Raw genomic sequence first — 18867 nt, forward strand, 5'->3', positions numbered from 1 at the left:
AAATTAAAACATTATAATTTTTACAGTTTTCATTCTGACTAGAATTACAAAAGGGAGGTGTGTTATTGGAGTTAAAGATGGATTGAAGTGTAAAGGGAATTACAAATTCAAAGAACTTTTCACTGTTGGTGGTGGGAATAGAAATAGAGTAACATAGATATTTTAGTGAGATACTTAGGAAGTGAGTTTAATAGTTTACTATATAATCCAAGAGCCAGAAACCTATGTACTCCTAAATCTTACAACCTAGACATTACCTTCACCACTGAACTTTTAAAATAACTGACTATAGGTACTGAAAGGTTTTCTTAGGCTCCACCGAGGAGGAAATGCCAATCAGCCACAAAGTCAGGCAGTATAGAGCTTTACTGGGGTTTGTGCACCTGGGCGAGGTTCTCTGGTCTGCAGAGTGGGGTTGAAGAAGCAGTGCCCAAGCAGGGAATGTGGCAGGGTTTTATTCTGGTTGGCTCTCTTCATGGGAGCTGGGGATTGGTCCCCTTTGAACAAAGCAGCGATATATCATTGGTGGTTTTCCTCTGGCTCAGGTTGTTATAGGAAAACGAAGCAACCAGACACCGAGGGATTCTGGAGTATGAGGTTTATTGTAACGTGCATGGGCCCAGAGGAGTCATCTCTAAATTCTGAGCCCCGAACAAAGGATTCTTGGGGGGTTATATAGCTTAGGGGTCTTCCTGTCCACGTGACAAAAGTGGGATACAGAAGCAGAATGTGATCATTGGTTCTATCAGCGGGGGGGTGCTAGTCCCAATCCTACTGACTATCCAGCTATTTGCTTTTCCCAGATGGCCTTATCACTCTCCCAGAGCGCCTGGGGTTTTGGGTGAGCAAAGGTTTTCCAAAGCTTCCCACATTAAGGTTGCTATGCAGATACCTGTTTTGGCAAAACCCTTTGTTTCAGCTCCCGGTCTGACGTCAGCCATCTTTTCCGGGTTTTAGTTCAGCTGCCATTTTGTCCTACCCCACCCATCCTGACATTCGGCCTCTTTGATAGGATAAGGGGCACCATGTTTGATCCTGCTACTTCTGCTGTCAGAGCGGTGTAGAGGGGAGGGGCTAGAGGTCAGCCATTTCTGGTTTATCAGGGAGGGGCGAGTAGGTTCGGGCCATGGAATAAAACCCTATTGGCTAATACCATATTAACACATGAACAATCCTTGCAAACACTGATCCGACAAGGAAAACAGGAGAGTGCCCCTTTCTCTTGGCTAAGCCTCATATGCCAAGAATTCAACTCTTCAATATCACTGACACAGGAAATATTACCGACTGTTTCCTATGCGCTTTTCTTGACCGCTACCCTATTACGACAGTCCCCATACCCACTCCTCTCAAGGTCACAAACTTCCCAACACCTTTTTTCCTAAAAGATGTACCTCTCTTTCAAAACATAATGAATAGTCCCAAAGTATGTTACACTACCTTTAACCAGCCTCTACCTGGTTAAAGGTAACCCCCGGGGGCTTCGTGAATACTTTACTGGAGGAATCTCAGGAAACAGGGGCCAAGCATTAATAGTACGCAGATTATTATGGCTGGCCCCTGGGACTGGGACCAGGATGGTAAAGAGTGGGAAATGCCACCACGGGGTTATTATTTTGAGAGTGGTAGGGTCTTGGCGTAATTTGTCCCTGAGGTTCTGTAGGGCATTCTCTTCTACTATGCCACTCTCATTCACATAGAAGCAGCACCGTTCCTGCAGGAAAAGACATGTTCCCCCTTGTTCTGCTGGTATTAGGTCTAGAGCTCTGAGGTTCTGGAGGGCAACCTGGGCTACCAAGGTTATCTGTCTCTGCAATGATGCTAGAGAGGTGGCAGAGGCATCAAGGGCCTGGTCCAGCTCAGCCTGTAACTGGCGAGTGGCTTGGAGATTGTGTGTTAACCCAGCGCTGCCTATCCCAGCTGCTGCCAGGGTTGTGGTGAAGGTTAGACCTACTGGTATGAGCAGGAAGATGGCTTGTTTTTTTTTTATGCTTGGTTAGTTTGTCCTTGAGCTCTTGTTCTCCATAATGCATAAGCTGTGGGGTCAGTACAGTTGGAAGCAGGGGAAGGCTGAGGATGAGTTAATGGTTCACAGCACCATTCCATTTTACCAGAAAAACATACCTGGGGGACTGGTGGTGGTTTCCGATATCTCTATAGTCTGGTTGCAGGAGAAAGGACCCACAGTAGTGTAACACACTTTGGGACTATTCATTATGTTTTGAAAGAGAGGTACATCTTTTAGGAAAAAAGGTGTTGGGAAGTTTGTGACCTTGAGAGGAGTGGGTATGGGGACTGTCGTAATAGGGTAGCGGTCAAGAAAAGCGCATAGGAAACAGTCGGTAATATTTCCTGTGTCAGTGGTATTGAAGAGTTGAATTCCTTGGCATATGAGGCTTAGCCAAGAGAAAGGGGCACTCTCCTGTTTTCCTTGTCAGATCAGTGTTTGCAAGGATTGTTCATGTGTTAACATGGTATTAGCCAATAGGGTTTTATTCCATGGTCCTGGAACAAGAGCTTGGTATATTTCAATGGAACTCTGGGGAGGTGAAGATGAAAGGCTTTGGTATTGTTTTCTTTTCACTCCCTGCTTCCATTTGGAGTCCCATGGGTCATAAATGGTAAAGCACCATGGCTGCAGAATATTCCATTCATGGTATTTGCAATAGTAGTAGGGGCAGCCTCCATATATGTCTGGCCAGAGTTTGCAATTACCATCCGATTATTAAGGAAGCAGAGAGCGTGCCATCCATCTGGAGCAGTCCAGCCATCTAGCCCTCTAAAGCTACTTTTGGGAGCAGAGAGAAGGATGGATGTAGAGCAACTGGAGGGAGGGCAGTCCGCAGACGTGACAGGATGAAAATTTACCTGTCCGTCTTTGTCATATATTTTGCATACGAAGAACCTCCAAATGTATTTGCTTTGTAGTTTAGGAGGGATTTTTGACAGGCATGGGTAAGCAAGAAGGAGGAGGAGGATTTGTAGAGATTTCATCAGGAGAACCTGGTGTTCAAATTAAGCGGAAATACTTGGGTATTTCCTATGAGCTGTGCTGACCACTTTCTTGAGGCAGGGGCTGACTTAAGGTTGGGAGAGGTGGTCCCACACTGGCTGACCCACTAGTTTCACTGCTGTGGGGTGGTTAGAATAGCAGTATGGGGTCCTGTCTGTTGTAGACGATCGGCGGGTAAATACACACTCTCGGAGTCCGGAACCGAATTGATAAAAATTTTAATGGCCAAAGATTTTCCTGCACAGGGGCAAACTTCCCCAACTGTGACCGGAGTCACGTAGCTACTCAGAGCTACAAAATGGAAGTCGCGCCTGGCTTACAGACTACTGGGTATTTATATTTTCTAGCAAGCAAGCAAAGGCACACAGAAGCACAGGTGGCGGTTAGCTATTGGCTTATTTAAAAACGGCGAGGGTCCCTGATTGGTGGGTGCTGCTGCTGGCGGGCACTTTCTGGCGGGCCCGGGTTAGTTACCTTATTTGGCTAGAATTCTAAACCCAATTGTTCCTGGATGTTTGTTCATTACCCTGTTCCAGGAACTGCAGATTTAGGGTTGGGTAATGCCCTAGCTGTAATTTTCCTAGCTGGGTATAGCACTGTCCACTTGGGCTGGAGCAGTTCAGGTCAAAGTTCCTTGAGTAATACCTGGTTTCCAGGCTGTAGGAGAGTGATTGGGCCTGTCTCTGGACACCCCGTCACTGGAGGAAGAACTCTGTCAGCATGTTCACGGAGAAGAAGCTGAAGGAAAGAGAGACAGGGCAGATAGGAGGCCGCAGGGGGAGTACATACTAGCAGGTTATGGTTAATAAGGAAAGGGCGGCCGTACAGTAGTTCAAATGGGCTAAGTCCTGTTGGTTCCCGTGGGGCTGCCTGTATTCGAGTGAGGGTCAGAGGAAGCAGAGAGGGCCAGGAATTTCTGGTTTGTATGGCAAGTTTGGTTAGGTGGGTCTTCAGGATGCCATTAGCCAGTTCTACTTTATCAGAAGACTGGGGATAATAAGGAATATTCAGCTTCCAGGTGATGCTGAGGGAGGTGGAGATCTGCTGGATGATTTGGGAGATGAAGCCTGGACCATCGTCCCACTGGATAGAGGAGGGCAGTCCAAATCATGGGATAATGTGGTTGAGGAGGAAGTCAGTTACCGTATCTGCTGTTTCTCTTCTCATGGAATGGGCCTCAATCCAACCTGAATATGTGTCAACAAAAGTTAAAAGGTAGCAAAATTTCTTGTGGGGAGGCATGTGTGTAAATTTGACCTGCTAATCCTGTTCCGGGAGGTGTCCACGTAGTTGATGTCCCAGGATTTGAGGCTTCATTCTTCCCTGGGCAGATGTCTTGGAGCAAATGGCACATTTACAGCGGACCTCCTTGATGGCTTGGAAAAGAGTGGAGTGAATAAACAAGGGGTCTAGAAACCTCATCAGAGCTTTCAGACCAATGTGCAAAGATTGGTGAATCTCAGAGAGAAGTGCAGTGGCCTGTTCTTGGGGTAGGGTCATTTTTCCTTTGAGGAAGACCCATCCCTCATTTCCTGGGTGCCCGCCCTGATAGAGGAATGTGGAGTACTCTCGGGGGAATAGGCGGGGTGAATATCAGTGGTCAGAAAGAGGATGGGGTGTGGTGGCGCATGTGCGGTGAGTTCTCGAACTGCAGCATCCGTCTGAGCACTGTAATGGGAAACAGGGTCCTGTGAGGCCTGGTGACCCTTACGGTGGACTACCGCTATGGCAGCGGGCAGATCTGCGGCCTGGAGAAGTTTGGCGATGAGGGAGGCATTAACAATGGGCGAACCTTTAGTAGTGAGGAAGCCCCTTTCTTTCCACAAAGCCGGGTGGCTGTGAACAATCAAGAAAGCATACTTGGAGTCTGTGTAGATGGTAACTTTCTTACCCCGGGCCAGGGTAAGTGCCTGTGTAAGAGCTATGAGTTCAGCCTTCTGAGAGGTGATACCTTCAGGAGCTTATTGGCTTCAAGGATTTCAGTCAAAGTTACTACCACATAGGCCACTCGTCTTCGGCTGTCAGCTCCAAGCACTGAACTTCCATATACAAACAGAGTGAGATCTGCCTTGGGGAGAGGCTTGTCAGATATACGGTCTAGAGGTTGACCACGGAAGTCTAGTACTTCTGGGCAAGAGTGGGCAGGCTCTATGTCTGTAGTGGGGGTCGGAAGGAGGATAGCTGGGTTAAGGTGTGGTGAGAGCCGAAGAGACAGAGCCATTCCCTCAACGAACAGAAGGTGAAATTCCTGTAGACAAGAAGGGCTAAAAAGAGAGAGAGCTCGGTGGGATAGCAGGTCCGTAGGGCGATGAGAGGTAAATACGGTAACAGCTTGGCATAGAGTGAGTTTGAGGGCTTTCTTCCTGAGTTTTGCAGAGCTCCCTAACACCCAGAGGCATGACTGCCATCCACATAGGGTAGGATCAAACTGTTTTGATAAGTAGGCTACTGGGCGGTATGTTGGTCCTACTAGCTGAGCCAAGACTCCAACTGCCATTCCCTGCCTCCCATCTGTGAATAGATGGAAAGGGTGGGAGGGATTGGGAAGACTAAGGGAGGGAGCCTGTAATGAAGTGTCCCGCAGGACGGTGAAGGCTTTTTGTCCTAGCTTGGGGGATGTGAGGGGGCCAGTAGGAGTGTCTTTGGCTGCTTCATACAGCAGCTTGGCAAGTAGGGCAAAGTTGAGTACCCAATGTCTGAAAAATCCAACTAGCCCCAAGAAAGATAGAACTTGATCTCCTGTCGTAGGTGGTTGGAGATTACAAAGGAGTTGAGTGTGGTCCACTGTAAGGCTGCGTGAGGTAGGCAAAAGAGAGAGAGACCTAAGTAGGTGACTTGCTGGCTTGACAACTGAGCCTTATCAGGAGAGACTCAGTATCCTTTTTGGGCAAGGAAGTTAAGGAGATTTGCAGTATGTTGTCTGGAGTCCCATAAGCTGGGGCGGCAGAGAAGGAGGTCATATACGTATTGGAGGACCTTGCTGGAGCCTAGGTCACAGGAGGCTAAGTACCAAGCTAAAGTCTGACCAAATAAATGGGGGCTGTCTCTAAACCCATGTGGCAAGACTGTCCATATAAGCTGTTGTGACAGAGTAGTGTTAGGGTCTGTCCATGTGAAGGCGAAAAGAAGTGGGGTAGTGAAGAAGGCGTCTTTGAGGTCTAGGACTGAGAAGTGGGTTGAATTAGGAGGAATGTGAGAGAGAATAGTATAGGGGTTAGGGACTACTGGGTGGATAGGAATGACCGCTTCACTGATGACTCTAAGATCCTGGACCAGGCGGTAGGCTCTGGATGGTTTTTTGACCTGGAGAATGGGAGTATTGCATGGAGAATTAACAAAGACAAGAAGTTTCTGGTCTAGGAGGCAGGTGATAATAGGCTGTAATCCTTTTAAGTTTGCATGGGAGATAGGAAATTGGGGTGGGGATGGGAAAATCTCAGGCTATTTTAGGTGGGTGACGATGGGGGGGGGGTGATGAGAAGCCATGGGTGGGGTAGAAGTGTCCCATACTTGTGGGTTGACAAGGGAAGGGGAAATGGGTGGAGCTGGAGGAGGAGTTGGGTTTTCCAACAGTAGGAGGATAAGGGAGGAGGAAGAGGTTGGGTTTTGCGTGATCTGAAGAGCGGCGCCTAATAATTGGAGAACATCCCGTCCTAGAAGTGGAATAGGGCAGGAGGGTATGACAAGGAATGAATGGGAAAAGGGAAAGCCATCCAGACTGCAGCTAAGCAAGGAGGTTCACCATGGGCGAGACGGGGTCCTGTCAACTCCCATGACCGGGATCTGTGAAGGAGTAAGAAGTCCTGAATAAGATGGTAAAACAGAGTAGGTAGCCCCCATGTCCACTAGGAAAGAGATGGACTTACCTGCTACCTGCAGCATTACCCTGGGCTCAGCGAGGGTGATGGGGGTCTTCGAGTCTGGGCTGCTTCAGTCATCTAGGAGTCTGAGAAGTTCTGGCAGGGCCAGGGAAGAGTCCACACCTTGATCGGCTGGTCCCCCACATGGAGGCGCCAGGCACGAGCCTTTAAGGGGACAGGAATCCCTCCAGTGGCCAAGCTGTGGGCAATTGGGGCAAGTCTTTGTTGGTGACCGAGGTTGAGGACACTGGTGGGCCCAGTGCCCTTCTTTGCCACACTTGAAACAGGCCCCAGTGTGGTGTTCTTTGCCCCTGTGCCGGTGACTGCTATAGGCCACAGGGTCGCTAGCATGGTTTGAGTGTGCAGGGCTACTTTTTACTGTAGGTAAGCCTGGTGGGCAGCCTCAGCCTCTGCTTTCTGGTTGTTGAAAACCTTAAATGCCATCTTTACCAGATCTCGGGTAGGGATTTGGGGGCTATCCTCAGCCTTTTTCAGTTTCCTTCTAATATCTGGGGCTGACTGGGAGATAAAGTAAGTAGCTAAGACAGTGGCCCCAGCATTAGAAGCTGGATCAAGGCAGGTATGGAGCACCATCGCCTCAGTTAGTCTGTTGAGAAACAGCACCGGATATTCTCCAGAGCCTTGGGTGACCTCTCTGAGCTTATCGTAATTGACTGCTTTCTGGGCAGATTGGTGCACACCTGCTATCAGGCACTCGACCATTTGGTCTTGGCGCCTGTCCTACCTGGTAGTCCCAGTCTGGTTCCACCTCTGGCACAGCTTCAGCCCCTACTGGTGTGAGGGGATTGGTGGCATGGGTTTGGTTTGCATGAGTCCTAGTTGCAGTCTGGACACAGTTGAGCTCATCCAGGGCTGTGGTGGAAGTTAAAATGATGTGCAGTTCATGCCATGTGAGGTCATAAGCCTGGACTAGGTACTGGAATTCCCTGGTAAAATTGGTAGGGTTAGTGGAGAACGAGCCTAGGCGTTTTTCAACTGAAGAGAGATCAGTTAGTGAAAAAGGGACATGGACCCAAATGACATCTTCTGCTCCTGCCATGTCCTGGAGGGGGCAAATACGGGAGTCTAGGGGCTCTAAATTCAGGTGGGAGCAAGTATGTGAGCTAACTGGGGAAGATAGGTCTTCAGAGGGAGCGGGAGAATCCGGTTGAGAGGGGAGAGCCGGGGGCTGGAGTAGCAGCAGTTGGTGGGAGCGGAGAAGGAGGAAAAGAAAGATCTTCAGGGGAATCAGAAAAGGAGGAGGGAGGTTCTGGGGCAGTAGGCTTAGGAGGCCAGATGGGTTCAGGGTTCCCTCGGGCAAGGAGAACTTAGGCTGTAAAGCACATTGGGATAATTGGGCACATTATCTGGGTGGGAGCACAAGGCCCAAAAGCCCTGAATGTAGGGGATCTCAGACCATTTGCCAGTCCATCTGCAAAAATTATCTAGGTCAGTAAGGGTAACAAAATTGAAAGTGCCTTCAGAAGGCCAGGTTTCACAGTTATCGAGCTGATATGATGGCCAGGCCATAATGGATAGAAAAATCAGCTGTTTTTGCTTGAGGCCAGGGTCAATTGCTGGCAAATTTTTCAGAAGGCATCCTAGAGGTGACTTAGGATCTGGCTTGGACTTCTGCCCTCCCATTCCTGGTCCGATGAGGATCAGCAAAAATGGGAATTGGCATCCCTCAACCCAGTCTGCTGATCCGGTCTGGTAAAAATGGGGGTCTGGGTCCAGGGACGCCTCCTCTGGTGTCCAGAACCTCTCAGCAGAGGGAGAGCAGCCTCTCCCAGAAGACAGGGGCCCCGAATCAGCGTCTGGGGACCAGAAACTTAAGGACAATGGCACTTACCCTGGTTCTTAGTCCGGACTGGTGGGGTGGCCACGGGGCCTCCTCGGGAGTAGGGAGAGGAGCAGTCTTCAGCAGACAACAACTCCTCCCTGGTTTTGGCACCAAATGAAAGATTTTCTTAGGCTATGCCAAGGAAGAAATGCCAATCAGCCACAAAGTCAGGCTTTATTGGGGTTTGCTCACCCGGGTGAGGTTCTCTGGTCCACAGAGTGGGGCTGGGGAAGTCAAGCCCAAGCCAGGAATGTGGTAGGGTTTTATTTTGGTTGGCTCTCTTCGTGGGAGCTGGGGATTGGTCCCCGTTGAACAAAGTGGCGATATATCATTGGTGGTTCTCCTTGGGCTCAGGTTGCTGCGTGGATATCCATTTGGGCAAAGCCCGTGTCTTTGGCTCCTTGGTTTGACGTCAGCCATCTTTTCTGGGTTTTAGTTCAGCCACCATTTTGTCCTACCCTGCCCATCCTGACAGATACCAGTCCCCCAAAATGAGACATCTAGTCTCCCCTTTCTCCTTGCAACAACTCCCAAGGTTTGTATGTAAGCAACATGTCTGTCCCCTACTGATCTGATCCTGAAGTCTTGTCTCTTCTGACTTCTCGGTCTGTATTATACCTTCCATGCCCGGAACCTTTCTTCCCCACTTTGCCTCCAATGTGTCATAAAAGCCATTCCTCTATTTCTAGTAACCAGTAATATCACAAAACATTTAATATGTCATATTTTTGTTCATAATGGGGAGTCACAGGAGTGTAATAGAATAGTATCAAATTTAAAACATTAGTCATCCTTTACGGCTTCCCTGGCATCACAGGTTTATCCCTGGTTGTCATTACCCCTCAGGCTATGTCCACAAACTGCGTGAAATGGCTTTACTTCTCTTGTTCTGATATCCAAACCTTCTTCCACTCTTTTTGTAGGGCGGCTCACTGCACACTGATTTCCTGAAGAGAGAGGGGAAAAAAAGAAAACCTTATTTTTCTCATTGTTTTTATGTAAGGAGTCTTATTCTTTCTTTGTACTGGGCCTTCATCCTTGATCCTGAATTAGAGCAAGCTTTTACCATCCAATTAGGCTATAAAGACATTTTTTAAAAATAAATAACAGTTCTCTTCTCAAAAGGAAAACTAAAATTTAGGGATGATTCCCAAGGTTCTGCTTGGTACCATTTATTGCTTTGGAAGCATTGAAGAACCAGTGTTTTGGGAGGTGGAGGGAGAATTGGAATTATGCGATCTATCTTGAGCATGTCATATATCGAGTTTAAGATGCCTGAGCAAAACCCATTTGAACTGAAAGTTGAGGAAGAAGCTAGGCAGGCACATGATATTGTAGCTGAGAGAACTATACACTTTAAGAGTCCTTTTCATATAGGTAATAAGCTATATGATAGACACACAAGATAGTAGTACAGTGTGAGAGGTCAGCATTAAGCCATGATTCCAACATTCAGAGTCTGAATAGATGAAGAGCAGGAGGGACTGAGGAGTTGCCAGAGAGATAACAAAATCCAGAAATTTCTGGTGATGATGTGATCCAAGTGGGCAGGGAGTGGGAGAAAGTATCTTTCAAGAAATTTCTGATCAGCAGCATGCATCAGATATTACCATGTTTGTCCAAAAAATGAAGATAAAAATCATCCATGAGGCATAGTTAGCAACTTAAAAAAAATAAATCAAATTTTACTCACTGTGCTAGCAGTCTGACTTCCTGACATAATTAGCAAATTTTAATCACAGTTTCAGTGGAGACATATGGGTAGAAATTGTGTTGGAATGGACTTACTTAATGAGGTGAGCAGACTGAATTTGCATACATGAAGTTTTCTAGAAGTTTATTTAGCCTTCAGCAGAGGAGGGGCAAGTTGGAGGGAAAGGTAAATTGAAGGAGGAAGGAGTTTTCTTTTCTTAAAAAAGAGAGACTTGATCAGGTTTCTTTGTTTTTTATCTTGTTCAAAAGCTAACCTGTAGACAGAAGTGGGGAAGATGATAAAAATACTTTTTTAAAAAAAATTAAGAGGAGGGGAATAAAAGCTCCTGGTGGGACGTATATGCTATTTGAGGCTTTAGACTGAGCAAGTATTTATATTAATTTGAGTAAAATTTAAAACAATTATACACAGAAAAATCTTACACACTCTAAGTATTGGGTTTCTGCTATTAAACTAACTCAAGCAAGGTGCACAGACTAGTGAAAGGCAAATTACCTTGGAGAAAGTTTCCAGTCTTTGTGTGTTTTTAATTAATTAATCAATGACTTTATTTATTTTGGCATTAAAACACATCGTAAGTAGAAAATATAATAAAACAATTTTTATTTCTGGTGTCCTTGAAAAGAGTAAAATATTTTTATCTAAATTTTCTTATATTCAGTTTTTGGTATTTGTATTTTTCCATTTTATTGTACAAAATATACTCTGAAAAAATATTGTGTTTTATTCAAAGGAAAATATATCAACTCAGAACTGGTTGAACATAGTTGAAACAACAATGCAATGCTAAATTCTTTACAGTCTTCCTATCATGTTTCTATTGCAGTATTAAACCTCTACTTTTTGGAAGTGAGAAATGTGAAAGATTACTTGAAAATCATAGTCAGTGGATAAGTTCCTTTTGGGAACATGTTTGTATAAAGAAGCCCTGGGGGAAAAAAATTAAAAAATACAGTAACATATTCAAAATTTCTGGAGATTAGGATGTGTACATCTGTTGGAGAGTGTTATTCTACCTACTATAGTCTTTTTCAGAAATACATTAGTTGGGGCCCTGTCCTGGCATCTCAGTTGGTTAGAACATCATCCCAATATACCAAGATTGCAGATTTTATTTCTGGTCAGGACACATACAAGAAACAACCAATGAATGCATCAAAAGTCGGAGCAACAAGTCGGTATTTCTCTCTCTCTCTCTCTCTCTCTCTCTCTTTGTCTCTCCCTATCTCTAAATTAATAAGTCATTTTTAAAAGAAATATTTTAATCAGGACTTTGGCTCAAACCTGTGTTGGACTCTTGCCTGTCTCCCTGAACAGCATGAACCTCAGAATCCATTCCAGCTCCTCCACAAACTACCAGATGCTGGGATCCTGCGATAGTCCAGCCACCAACTGGCTAGCCAGTTAGCAGTGCAACCAGCATCTATTTAGGTAATGGAGGGAGGCTGCTCAGGTATGAGATGGGAGCTGGCCACATGCCATTCTGGAGAGAGTAATGTCAATGGACTAAGACAGTTTAATACGCCCCTTCCATTTATCTACTAGAACTTTCATTTATATGAATTCAGACTCTCTAAACAGTGGAAGTACTTCAGTTTATCATGCTTTCTGCTCTAATATAAAGACATTTTCTCTTTTGTCCATAATCTCACTCTCATGAAATTTTCCCAACTTTGAATAAAAAATATTGGAAATTTTCATTTATTTCTTAAGGCCATATGGATTTCTTAAGCATAATTTCTTCTCAAATCTCTCATATGACATCAAGAATTTTCTTTTGTGTTACTGAAAGAATACTCATAAGTTTTATTACCCACATGAAATATGAAATAAACTATACTTGTTAATAACAACAACAAAACCAAACAAACAATAAAAAAACAGCCCTGGAATTCAAAGCACCAGTAGAAGACGATTTTAATGACCCCATATCACAATAAATCCATTGTACTAAGTATAACAGATTAAAAAGTAATGGACCTTCTAGACTAATGTTTCAGGAACCCCATTCTAACTAACATTTTATGTATATATATGGGAAAGGGAAACACCATAGAAACTATAACCAAGATTTTACATATTGACATTATGCTTTAGGAATCCCTGTCCAAGTAGCATCCTCACTCCAAAAAAATTATAAAATTAAAAAGGAATTCCAAAATCAATTCACATTTCAAAAAAGACACTAAATGAGAAGTAGTCCACAGACCCCTGATATTACTTTTCATTGCCCATCTCTCACAGCCTTGGTGCCTTCTCAGGTGTATACACTTCAGACCTTCTCATTTACTACTATGTAGAAAAAATACTCACTGTGCCACTCAAGAATTTCTGTTTCTTCCATTTACCACTTCATATTTTCCCCACTCTTACAGTGTCCACACACAAACACAGCCTCATAGAACATACATTGTCCTTACCTTGCTTTCCTGACTGTTTGGCCTTGCAGAGATAGAGAATTCATAAAGCAAAATATCTAGGAGAATTGGTTAAACTTGTGCTTTCCCTTGACAGTTGTTAGAAATTAATTCCAGGGCTTGGAGCACAAGACAAAATGTGCCAGGACTTTTTCTTCACTCTACTTCTGATTGTTTGCTGTGTTACTGTGTTGTATATTTCATATATATATGATATATGTTGTTCATATCTTTATTGAAGTATGGTGTTTAAGTTACTTTACAGTAATATTTGTTGTGCACTTGGGTACTGTTTTGGTATAGTGCAAATTGTTGAGTGATATTTTTAATCACCTTCTCCTTGGGACTGTTATCTTTCTCATAATTTAGGCTTTTAGTTTTAATTTTTAAATCAAATAATTATTATTCATATTATCATTTTGAAATATTATATGCTGTCTTATACTTCTTTACTCTCTAATATCTCTGGGTTATTATTTTGTATAGCTTCTTAAACTATCTTAATTTTTATTCATTTCTTTATTTTAATATTTATTCTTTAGCTTCATAAACTTTACCTATTTTCATTTATCCCTAAAGCTCTTTAAAAGCTACTATAAACATTGCTATATTATTTCTTATCATACCCCTTTTATTTTGGTCCCTATATAGTCATACTACTAGTAGACTTCAATTTTTGCCTTACTGATTTTATTGTTATAATTTTGGCCTTGTCATAAATGTATATTTTTATACTTCTATTTTCATACATTTTACTCTTCTAATTTTAATAATTTTACATCCAATTTTAATTTTTCTCCTAATTTTAATTATGATTTTTATTTTATAATTTTAACATTTTAACTTATTCTCATCTTTTAAAATTATCATAATATTTAATAGTTTCAGATGAATGAATAAAGATTATATAATATACGATGGAATATTATGAAGCAACAAAAAAGAATGAAACCTTGCCATTTGCAACAACGTGAATGGATCTAGAGGGTGTTATGCTAAGTGAAATAAGTCAGGCAGAGAAAGACAAATACATTATGGTTTCGGTTATATGTGGGATCTAGAAACAAACAAAACATACAAACAAACAAAGTAAAAAGAGAATCATAGAGAGACCAAAGGGATGATTAGTAGAAAAGAAATGATGTGGAGATAAGTGGAAAAGGGAAGATGAATATAGTCAATCATGTTTTGATAAGTTTGCACTATGACAATTACTAAAATTAGTGTGGTAGTCACATTATAATGTATAAAATACTGTATCACTATATTTTGCACGCGTCACTAATATAACAAATATAAGACTATATATCAACTATATTTAATTAAGAAAATAAATTTAAACAATTAAAAACTAGTAACAACTATATAGTTTCTGTGATAGATGCGGAAGTCCCAAACAATGGCTGAGATATCTTTTCAGATATAATACAATCCCACATTAAGGGTAGTGTTGAAGAGGAAGTGATTAATTTCAGCTAATGGAACACAGATGGAGAGCAAAGGAAATGGAACTTGAAATACTAAAGAGAATCTACTTCACTGAGGTCTTTCTTGGTGTGCAGCATGATTAAAGTGCTTTACTCTGATAAATCCCTTTATTGCCTAACAATCAAGTGCAGTTGCTATTATAATACCCAATTTACAACTTAACTGAACTGAAGCATCATGAAGACTAATTTTTTCCCAGATTGTCCAGCCAATAAAAAAATAGATACCATGTCCGTCTCTGATGAATATCTCAACTCCTTTGTATCACATGAACTCATTGAAATAGAGGGCCAGGCATTGACAGGGAGCCACTATGACCCTAACTACTACTAAACGAGCAAAACCAGAACCAACTAATATACCAACTGTGAGGAAAACATATCCTTATGACCTTCCTCATAAGGATATATTTGAAATAATATGAATAAATTTTACTTGTTCTTTCAAGGTGGTTATGAATGGTGAGAGACTTAGAAAGTTAGTCCATAATTAAGGTATTCTATACTGAGAAGAAAAATATCCCATAGAGTGTCTTCTAGTGGCTATTTTTTCTCTCATTAAAATTCAAATGTTTAATCTCATCCACTGACATTGATAGAAACTTTCTCAGTGAAGTAACTACTAATTGGCATCCAATTACCTTAAAATGTTCCTGGGAAATGTGAGCATTTCATGAAATCACTGGATTTGTTGTAAATTTTTGTTTAAAATTCTGAACTAGTACTACTGTGATCCTTAAGCTTTCCACTACTTTGTAAACACTTTTGTTGGCCACAGAGTATTTGTAGTGTATATGCCAAACTTAATTCAAGTAAGAGCCTGAATTTGTTTTTCAATGTTTTGAAAACTGCATAAATTTTGGTGATTGACATTCAGAGTATGATTCTTTTTCCTGGACTGAAAAATAAATTAAATCTTTCTACTTTTGAATAATAAACACCCACAATTTAAACAGAGTAAGAGGGCTTTGGTTATTTGTTTTTCAAAGTGAATTCACTATTAGAAAGTAGACCTAGAAGAAACAACCTTTTGTATTCATTTGATTTAAAAATTTCTCAGGAAAGATAGTAGTGACTTATGTTAATATTCTTAATAGTTTCCCTAGCATCATCAATGCATTCTTTTTGACCAAATCAATTAAAGTCAGTGTTATTACTTGTGTAACTTCAATTTTTTTCTGACACTACCTTGTGGGTTAACTTGTCAAGTAAACAACATATGTGACTTAGGTTACTAAATTATATACTTTGAATCTTATTCATACATCACCCCTTTGAGCATATATCCATATGACTGTAATCTTGTCTGTTGTATTGATTGTTAATTGAATTTTTAAATAATTTGATTAGTGCTAATAACCTTTATCTTAAGTATTGAAATCATAAAATATTCAGATAATTTAGTAAATTTCTTAACTTTTGATTGGCAAAAAAACCCCAAGATTTTTATAATGCTTAAAAAATATTCATACAAGGCAGGTAATGAAAGCTATACACAGTTTAGGTAAAGCAGTAAGGACTGTCAAAAATAATGAAAAAAATACAAATAGTATGATGGTCACGAACAGAATTATCTGTCAGGTAATAGAAACTACATGTGAAAAATAGACCACATTTCATTAGATAAAAAAGTTGTCCAGTTTTTGTTGTAACTAGATTAATTTTTATTAAATCACATTATGTCTCTTTAATTCAGGGTTCTAATAATTGCCCTAGGTACTCTTTCATTACTTTACTTTCTTTCTTTTTCTTTTACCTTTATTTTAGCTTTTTAAAAATATAATGTGTTCCTCCAAGTATTCTCTAAGTTGGCTCTAGGAATTAGGAGAAAAATGTAAAAATTGAGGGGGGTGCTGGAGGTAGAAGAAGGTATCAGGGGGAAAATGGTGATAAAAATATAAAAGTTAACTTCACAAAAAAATCATCACTACTTTCAGTGCAAATAAATTAGGATGAACCAAAATGAGCATTATTAAACTACTAGTTAAAAAGAAAACAAAAATGCCTAAGAAGACAAGTACACAAAATACTAAGAAGATGCATAATAAAAGACATCTGCCATCATTGCTTATCTAATCTCTTCCCTGCTGGTCCTTAATCAGAATAATCCCAGTATAGAGAAGCTGGAAAACTGAAGCATCCTTAGTTAGTCTTCTCAGATATTAATGACTTGTCTTCACTGGGTGTTCTCTTCAATCTCTTGTTATGAAGTTCATGTAGAGTGTGATGTGGAAAGAAGATATTGATGTTAATGTGGGTATCAGGCTTCATCTCAGCAAGGAAGGTATAAATGGATCAGTCCAGCCCCAGGTGAGGATGTCTGCCCCATAGTGCTCCCCCTAGGCCTCTGCTCTGCATCTGGTCTTTTTCAAAGTCCTTGGATCAGAGCTGGGGAGAGAGAACCTCTAATATGCCTTTATCAGAGTTGGCCTTTGGTGGTGATTTGGGACCATTATAGTTTTATATTTCATTTGTAAATGATAGAAAATCAAACTAGCTTACATCTTTCTTCCCCTATTGCTACGTCACATAATAGACACAGGTAAGGATGACTCATTTTAGCCTGGCAAGATCCAGGGTTTCACATAGGATTCTCTCTAGCTCTAAGCTCTGATTTCTCTGATGGACTTCATTTTTAAGCAATCAATCAGTCAATCAATCAATCAATAACAATCACCAGCAGTTGGAGATTTACATCACCTCTAGAATAATAGTCTCAAAGTGAATAGGATGCCATTTCTCAATTAGTCCAATAAAATTTCTGAGGACCACTGATTGTTCTTATTTGAATCATTTGCCCATCCATACCCTAATAACTATATTCATATAAATGGGGTACTCTGATTGGTAGCTTATGGCACATACCCAAATTTGTGTAGCTCATGAGAGCCCACCACAATTAAAATAAAATAGACACAAAAGTGAGGCACTCAATATGTCTTTAACTGGATATAACATCACTGATAGCCATTTCCCTATTTTTGTTTAAGTTGATTTATTTTGGTTCTTTTTAAGTCTATTTTATTGATTATGCTATTACAGTTACCCCATGTTTTGCTTCCCTTTATCCCACTTCTACCCTGCACTCCACCTCTACCTGGAACACCCTCTCTCTCCAGCACCATTTGCCCCTCAGTTCATGCCATGAATCATATATATAAGTTCTTTGGCTTCTCCATTTCCTATACTATTCTAAACTACCCCTGTCTATTTTGTACCTACCATTTATACTTCTTATTTCATATACCTTTTCCCCCATTCTCTCTCTTCCCACTGTGATCTCCATTTCTGTGATTCTTCTGTTCCTGATCTAGTTGTTTGCTTAGGTTTTTTTTTAGGTTATTTTGTTGAGAGTTGTGAGTTTGTTGTCATTTTACTGTTTATAATCTTGATCTTCTTTTTCATAGATAAGTCCCTTGAATGTTTCGTATAATAAGGGCTTGGTGATGATGAACTTCTTTAAGTTGCCCTTATTTGGGGAAGAATTTTTATCTGCCCTTCCATTCTAAGTGATAGCTTTCCTGGATAGAGTAATCTTGGATGTAGGTCCTTGCCTTTCATAACTTTGAATACTTCTTTCCAGTCCTTCCTTGCCTATAAAGTTTGTTTTGAGAGCTCAGCTGATAGTCTTATGAGAACTCCTTTGTAGGTAACTCTCTCCTTTTCTCTTGCTGCTTCTAAGATTCTCTCCTTATCTTCAATTGGGTAATATAATTATGATGTGTCTTGGTGTGTTTCTCTTCGGATTCAACTTCTTTGGCACCATCTGAGCTTCCAGGATTTGCATCTTTAGTTTCTTTGCCAGATTGAGGAAGTTTTCCTTCATTATTTTTTTCAAATAAGTTTTCAATATCTTGGTCTTCCTCTTCTCCTTCTAACACCCTAATGATTCCAATGTTGGAACATTTAAAGTTGTTTTAGAGGTTTCTAAGACTCTCCTAACTTTTTTTTGAATTCTTATTTCCTTATTCTGTTCTAGTTGAATGTTTATTTCTTCCTTTTTTTCCAAATTGTTGATTTGAGTCTTGTTTTTTTTTCCTTCACTGTTGGTTCCCTGTATATTTTTCTATATTTCACTGTGCATAGCCTTTACTTATTCCTTTATTTTGCACCCCTACTCAGTCATTTCTGTGAGCATCCTGATTACCAGTGTTTTGAAGTCTGCATCTGATATGTTGGCTATCTCCTTGTCGCTTAGTTCTTTTTCTGGAATTTTGATCTGCTCTTTCATTTGGGCCATATTTCTTTGTCTTGGTGCACCTATTATGTTGTAAGGGGCAGAGTCTTAGGTATTCACCAGAGCAGGGCAACCCACATTGTGGTGCTGTATGTTGGGGAGGGGTCAGAGAGTAAACAATGCCACTTGCTCTGCTCTGGGCAGGCTTTCAGTCACTTCCTCTACTACCCACAAGCAAACTGGACCCTTCTGGTGCTGATTCCTGGGCAGGTGGGTTTGCAGACATCCTAGGACCCTATGGGTCCCTCCAACAGACTCTCCTGTGAGACTCAGGGTTTTTCCCACCATTGTGACCC

The sequence above is a fragment of the Artibeus jamaicensis genome, unplaced genomic scaffold, assembly GCF_021234435.1.
Source record: "Artibeus jamaicensis isolate MK-2021 breed Jamaican fruit bat unplaced genomic scaffold, CSHL_Jam_final scaffold_916, whole genome shotgun sequence".
In the NCBI taxonomy this organism is placed as follows: domain Eukaryota; kingdom Metazoa; phylum Chordata; class Mammalia; order Chiroptera; family Phyllostomidae; genus Artibeus; species Artibeus jamaicensis.